At 34.3% G+C, this 7,655-nt stretch overlaps 1 long non-coding RNA gene across 1 annotated transcript; it reads left to right on the top strand.

Annotated features, from left to right (window-relative positions):
• The first annotated feature begins 2,133 nt into the window (after nt 1-2,133).
• Nucleotides 2,134-7,133, top strand: LOC121328088. The gene is made up of 5 exons (XR_005951641.1): nt 2,134-4,301; nt 4,742-4,824; nt 5,364-5,578; nt 6,301-6,400; nt 6,736-7,133. It is a non-coding gene; the product is annotated as an uncharacterized LOC121328088 (long non-coding RNA).
• The last annotated feature ends 522 nt before the right edge of the window (nt 7,134-7,655 follow it).

Below are 7,655 nucleotides of genomic sequence, written 5' to 3'. Positions count from 1 at the left end.
TTCTGGCTTGGTATATTATACTAATAGTAAAATCTGGTAATGCCTGTCAAGCAACATTACCATATTTTACAGCTATTTACATATGCACAGTAGGGCATTGGTAATAAGGCTCATTATCGTCACTATTTATTTTTGATGAGGACACAAACTACTTATATTCAGGATTTTATTTTTATTTTTTTTCAACAGACCCTGAGTCTGATTTACAATGAAGCTACTGTATAACCTATATTAATCATACTGCCCTATTGGAGTAAATAACAATATTTGTTGAGCACAAACTTATTGGCACCTTTTCTATTAAAGTCTGTAAGTTAAGGTTAGTCTTAATTGAGCTAGTTAAAACACTATTCATCAGTTAGAAGCCACTACTTATCAATTTAGAAATAATATTAAAAAAAAAAAAAAAAAAAACATTAGCTGTAAAACACGCGAAGTAGTTTGTGCTCTTAGCACAGCATGGTCAAAACAAAGGAGTTTGATCTAGATGTGAGGAAAACACTTGCTACAATAAATGCTACAGCAGCAGGGGAATCGATAAAGAGTGTTGTGGGTAAAAAAATTGTAGTACGAAAATCCACAATAATCAAGTATTTGAAGACTAATTCAACTGGAACGATGGAAAGAAGTGGACGTCACGGGAAAATTACGACTATAGCATGTAGAATTGTTCGAGCAGCTCACAAAAAAATTCACCATTAACAACCACGGATTTAAAAAAAAAAAAAAAAAAAAAAAAAAAAACATCTGGCACAGCAGTGCACGAAATAACTGTACAAAGGAATCTAACACACGACTTAATTTTAACCACATTTGACAACAATTTCATAATAAAAAAAAAGCGTCTTGAATGATCTATTTAGTTAAGGGTAACAATACTTTTGTCTGCAACTTTAGGTGTAATCATGACAACTCCCTGATTGTGATCCATAAGCATAGCAAGACTATAAACATCAACATAACTACTCACAAATATTTGTAGAAATTATTACCAGACTACACTTCTAACGTATTGTTTGTTATAAGCATTGTTTTATTTGAAAAGTTACAATGTTAATATGACTTTTGCATTACAGTTGTCATCATTTAAACTGTTATACTTTATTTGTCTTACTTTTCAAAAGCTGTTTATGACAGAACTTAAACTAGCCATATATTATGAAATATAATTCCACTGTTATATCTCTTTAATAATTTTTAAATATACATAATATAGTGTATATACTACAGCTTATAGTAAATACGTTTTTTTTTTTTTACCAAAGCTTGTGGTAAATACGTTTTTTTACGGGGGGGGGGGGTTACAATGTTTATTTGTACCGTAGTTGTATTTGTAACAATATTTAATGTATTTCATATTTACTGCAAAAGCTCTTATGTAATCACGTAAAGAGCAATCAAATTTATGATACAAAAAACACTGATAAATATAAAAATTAAATATAATAATACGAATAAATGCCAATAAAACGCAAACGTAACTTTCAGTATGTAAAACAAGACCAATCAAATAAAATACACTATTTATGATACAAAAAACATTGTTAAATATAAAAAAAATCTAAGAATAAATAATACGAATAAACGCCAACAAAAACGAAACGTAACTTTGTGTAAGTGCCGAGATGTTTTACCCTATCCTCTCTTCGCAAATCGTCACGTGACTCGTACGCTAACATTGGGTGGAGGGGATTTGCCGTGACACCCCAACAGGTATTCACTCTGATAAAAAAAAAAAAAAAAAAAAAAAAAAAAAAAAAACTTACTGTGTATTTCTATAAAGTTCTACTGTTTTTGCTAGGATTTTCAATAGGATTTAATTGCATCCAGATTACTGTGCTCAAGCATTATTCAAAATTGAATTTAAAGGTATATCGTGTAACTAATAACCTATTCTGCAAAACAAACAAACAAACAAACAAACAAAAAAAAAAAAAAAAAAAAAAAAAAAAAAAAAACCTAGTAATAATATGTAGTAATGTGAATGCTTATGTTTTTAATGCAGTTCAAGTTATGCCACTAGAGGTCAGTAGCGTCCTACATACTTACCCTCCACATAGGATACCGTGGGGTCGAGGAAGTGCTTAGTTAGAGAACACTAATGTGTAGGTTTCAAGAGAGATTGTTCTAATAAAGACACAGTGATTAAAGTTATACTCTTGCATCTTGGATCTCGGGTTATTACATAATAATAATACGCCTCACAGCATTCTCAACAATAATTCCCTTATTTCGCTGTTGAATTCTTTGCATGCCAGATTTTTTTTTTTTCAAGTGAAGACAGAATGATGCATTCTTCAAAGCGATATCTTAAGAACAACATATCTACAGTAAAACAGTAACGGAATATGGTTCAGAGCTTTCACTTTGCAAAGCGTAAATTGTGTCTGCAGTAAATCTTTACGGTCTTGCATGGTAAGCCGTTTTAACATGTAATCCTCTGTTGCTGATATCAAAAATTCAATTATTAATATCACTATTTGTTGTACATTCTTGATAGCAACAATTCAATTATTGATATCAACAATTAAACAATTCAGCATCCGGTTTGAATTGTTGATATCAAATGCATACTAATGAACATCCGGTTTCTTGTTTGCCCTGGATAACGTGACATCATTGCTGACAGGGAGGTAGCCTCATAAAACACTGCTACTAATTATGTTGTGTTTAGCCACGTTGTTTCTGCCATAGACAGAGCGAGAACAGAACTGATTAACAGTAAAGCTTCAAAATTACTAACATCAACCCGAAGGTGTTTCCGAAGAAGAAATAGAGCACCGACAACAACAGCCTTGCCAGGCTGTTTTTTTATTTTTAATTGTTCCTGGGGTTGATACTGTGGAGGAACCCTCTAAGGTGCTTCAAAGAACCTTTTTTTTACAGGGAGTTCTATATTTTCTATTGCAGACTTTTTTTTTTTTTTTTTTGGTCAGGATGTTAGCTGTGAATTATGTATTTAAAATTGCAGTTTGCCAAACAATCAGTAGGAATTCATTAGGAATTTGTTCCCATTATTGGAAAGTGTGACGACTTATTCTTCAACTGATGATCAAAATGAATAAAGCATACAACACTGCTGTTTCTAAATGTTAATTTAAAATGTAATAGAGCACCAGTTGTTCATATTTCAGGAACACCAATACATGAACTACAAGGTCCTAATGAGAGGATCAAAAAGGCCTCTACCATCACACGTGAGTGGTACATACAGAAGCTTGAGCAATTCATCTGCAAAAGCTACTCGGCAGCCCTTAGGTCAGGTTGGCTTTAGTTTTGCTAAATCTGATAAAAGCCGGAAATTAATTGGGATACAATCGTCTTCTGTTGTTGAATTGAAAAGCAAGTTGGACGAAGCCGACTTTATATTTTATCACTTGTTTGCAGCAGAAATGTAACAATTAGCTATCGTTTTTGTCCTTTATTTATTTTTCAAACTTGTTCTGTTTGACATTTTAAATTTGTGTATTTTTAATTTTTACTCATAAGTAGTAAATGATATATTATAAATCAGCTTATATTAACATTGTCAACATTATAGCCTAATATTTAAATGTAATTCTATGACAAGCCCCATAATAAGTGTAGGCATTTAGCCAGATTGCAGGGGTCCTATCTGTCTCTATACTCATTCAAATAAATACCTTTCATCTCTGCTTCTTTTTCATATCCATTCTCCTCCCCTCCTCTTCCTTTTATCGCTCAGCCCTGCACCGGTTTCCCTTTTGGGGGTAAGTGAGTCATAATACCAAGCTAGAGGTTCTCTGCTGACTCTGTTCTGTCGCAGCTCATGTGCTTTTATTCTTTCAGTCTGTCCGAGATTCTCTTTCACCTTCAGTTATCGGGTCCTGCCACATAGCCCTCTAGCCTCTACTTACTAACCTCTTCCCAACTCTCCAATTCCAGGACACCTGCAAGTCTCCTCGACTGATGCCAGGGGTCGCTCTAACTTTTCTTTTGCAAGGGCATTTATGGGTAGCTCCACTCCCAAGTTGCTCCTTGGCAGCAGCTCTCCACACAGTGGGGGTCTCTCTCTCTTCATGTTTTTGGATCTCCGGGGTTGCCTAGACCATCCCCTACAAAGTAAACGGTGCTCTCCGAGCCTGCCATAAAACACTAATACTCGCCATCGCCCCGTGAAAGGCCAATTAATTACAGTATTTCTGTTGCTTCTATGAAATTCTCAATTTGATGTTAAATCTAAATAGAATTAATATCTTAAGTTATTTAAATTGTTTAACTTATTATGACAGGATGAAGATTGAAATGATTTGGAGTGGATAAATGCAGGGACCCCAAATGTAAGTTATTTAACCAATTTTGTTCTATTCTTTTTTAATATGATGTTGCTGTGATGTCTGCTAATAACATTTTCTAATAGTCTTTCCCTGTTTAAAGTAACACTTGTTTATTGAGAGTGTTTCTTATGTTATTAAAATGTAAGATCCAAACGATTATTATTTTAATATTGGAATGCTGATTTTTAAAATGTTTTTTGGGAATCAATATAACATTGGTTATTGTAGGCAGTGGTTCCCAACCCTGTTCCTGGAGGACCGCTGTCAGCTGGTTTTTCTTACAGCTTGTTCAGGTAAGTATTCAATTGAGTAACTGACAACTCAGTTGGAACAAAACAGCAGATTAAGTGGTCTTCCAGGACCAGGGTTAGGAACCACTGCTCTAGGCAATCTCTTCTTGTATATTCTGCCGTTTAAAACCAGGTTTTATGTTTTGTTTATAGGTTTATTTTAGGGCTGGTCCAAGAACAGAGCAAAGTGACAGCACACCTCCATTCCAGACAAACTCTACTTCTTCACCTAACGGGTATCTTTAGTTCAAAACTAAATGAATAAAAAAATGCATCCCTTGCATCTGTGAAAAAGTAGACAAAACACATTCACATTACCACTTAAAAGCAACCTTTTTACCTTAAAATAGTGTATTTATGCCATTAATTCACCAGATATATGTAATCATAAAATGTATTAAAGGCAATATACATACTAAGAATGTAGATTTAAAAATGAGTTAGGAATCTTGATTGTGAGTAAAATATTGAATAATTCTGTATTCTGAGTGTGTAGCAATGAGAGAATCCTGTCCCTCTTTGCTTATGCTTCCTATCTTTTGAACAGTAATATGTATTTTTAATTTCATGTCTATAAATACTTTTTAGGGATGACTTTTTGGTTTATATTTCTGAGTGAGGAGGACGACAAGATTCAGGATTCTTGTAGAAGTAGCACTTCTGAAACAATAAGTTATTGTTTGGGGTAATATTAATACTGTATTAGATATCATGCCTTTTATTTCAAGTTGTTGAACGTTTATGCAACGTTTAATTTTTTTTTTGTAATTTTTAGACTGATGTGGACTTGGCTTCTTTGATAAGGATTTTCCAGTTGGAAAATACAACCCCTGATCTTGAAATCTCTATAGTGGTAAGAAGAAAGAAGATTCTCAACAGTGTCCTAAAAGCAATGAACAAACTGAACTTCTCCTGGAAAAGAACACCCCACTTTGAGTTTGTTGGAGAAGAAGCAGATGATTATGGTGGACCCCAAAGAGAGTTTTTCAGGTTTGTCATACTTTTAATGAAATGCTGATTTCATTAAACAAATAATAAAACTGCAATTTTATTAAACATTTTTCCGTACCTCAGACTTTCTTTAGAGAGATTAATACATTCTTATATTAGCTAATGACTGGAAATATCCAGAATATTTTTAATGTAATAGATAATTTAAAACATAATGTATTACTTTTTACAAAAAAGTTTGTATTAAGTGTAGTTTATTACAATATCAAATCAGTTATTGAAAATGTTATGTACCCTTTTGACATCATATTGTTTTCTTTTCTCATAATAGGCTTCTAATGTTAGGAGTGCAGTCCAGTTTCGGAACCTTTGAACGACAGGCAGGGAACTTGTTTTTTTACTTACGATCAGGGAGCTTTAGAGGACCACAAGTACTATACTGCAGGGAAGATGATGGTCTGTTCCTTGGCACATGGGGGACTAGGGATTAGTTCCCTGAACCCCACCCTCTATAAATTAATGTGTGGCCAAACGCCCAAATTAGATAGTTTTGATTGGAGTGTTCTACCTGATGCAGACGTACAACTAAAATTACAACAGGTAAAGTCTGCCAATCATATTTGTTTGTTCTGCTCTACTACTTCAGAATACATTTTTAAACAGAAGCAGGTCAGGATATTTATTGTAGATCTAACGTCATTTAACCATATGACCCTTGTTTATTTCATGCTACGTACTGTAAAAAGTTGTGATTTTTTTAGATTTTTGCAGTACAGATCAGAGGAGGATCTGGAAGGTCTGAAATGTAACCTTGGCGACTGGATAACTGAATGTGGAGGTCCAAGTATTTACACAGCTCAGGTACAGGATATTCCTCAAAAATATGCAAGTGTAGTCAAGCACTGCATTTTTCACAGGTATTCTATTGTATATTTCTCAAATGTTAATCTATTTTTGTTCATTGTCTCGGATAACATGAATAATTAATGAAACAAAACATAAAACACTGATATAACATACTTGGATCACTTCATACAAATACAAAACATTTGTTTTTGTGGATGTAACTGTTCTAAGACTTAGGGTAAAAAAAGTTGAGCAGGATAAAAATACTACATAAACCTTTAAAAAGCCTGTGAAAGTCTGTGTAATGCAGTACAACCTTTAAGTTTTAATTATATTATTTTATTTTATAGGACTGCCAACATGATTACATAATTCACACAAGGGCTCAATGATTGTGGGAATCTGTGGAACATGGTGAGGGAAAACATTTTTGCTTTCCTGCCAATTTTCACAAATATGCGGGAACCAATGACAAGAATCATGTTCAAAAGCTTGTTTGAGATTGGTTGGAGTGCACAAGGATCCACCAAACGTGACACCAAGGAGACGGTGTACGCATGGGAGCTGTTTCTGAACATGGTGAATGGTAAGGTTCTTGGATTTTCTGTATGTGTACAGAATCAAATATTTAAAATAAAAAATAAAAAAGTGTTTTAAAAATGGAAGTTTAAGTATAGTTTAACCCAGTATATGTTCTGCACCTTCTAAAAAATATTTGTTAGCACATTTAAATGTTTCCCCTTAAACCACTCGAGTGTTGCTTTAGCAGTATGCTTAGGGTCATTGTCCTGCTGGAAGGTGAACCTCCGTCCCAGTCTCAAATCTCTGGAAGACTGAAACAGGTTTCCCTCAAGAATTTCCCTGTATTTAGCGCCATCCATCATTCCTTCAATTCTGACCAGTTTCCCAGTCCCTGTCGATGAAAAACATCCCCACAGCATGATGCTGCCACCGCCATACTTCACTGTGGGGATGGTGTTCTCGGGGTGATGAGAGGTGTTGGGTTTGCGCCAGACATAGCGTTTTCCTTGATGGCCAAAAAGCTCAATTTTAGTCTCATCTGACCTTCTTCCATATGATTGGGGAGTCTCCCACATGCCTTTTGGCGAACACCAATATATATATATATGTATATATACTGAGATCATGTGACAGATCATGTGACACTTAGATTGCACACAGGTGGACTTTATTTAACTTCTGAAGGTAATTGGTTGCACCAGATCTTATTTAGAGGCTTAATAGCAAAGGGGTTGAATACATATGCACG

Source organism: Polyodon spathula, chromosome 15 (assembly GCF_017654505.1).
Source record: "Polyodon spathula isolate WHYD16114869_AA chromosome 15, ASM1765450v1, whole genome shotgun sequence".
In the NCBI taxonomy this organism is placed as follows: Eukaryota; Metazoa; Chordata; class Actinopteri; order Acipenseriformes; family Polyodontidae; genus Polyodon; species Polyodon spathula.
This window is presented reverse-complemented; position numbering and strand designations above follow the sequence as displayed.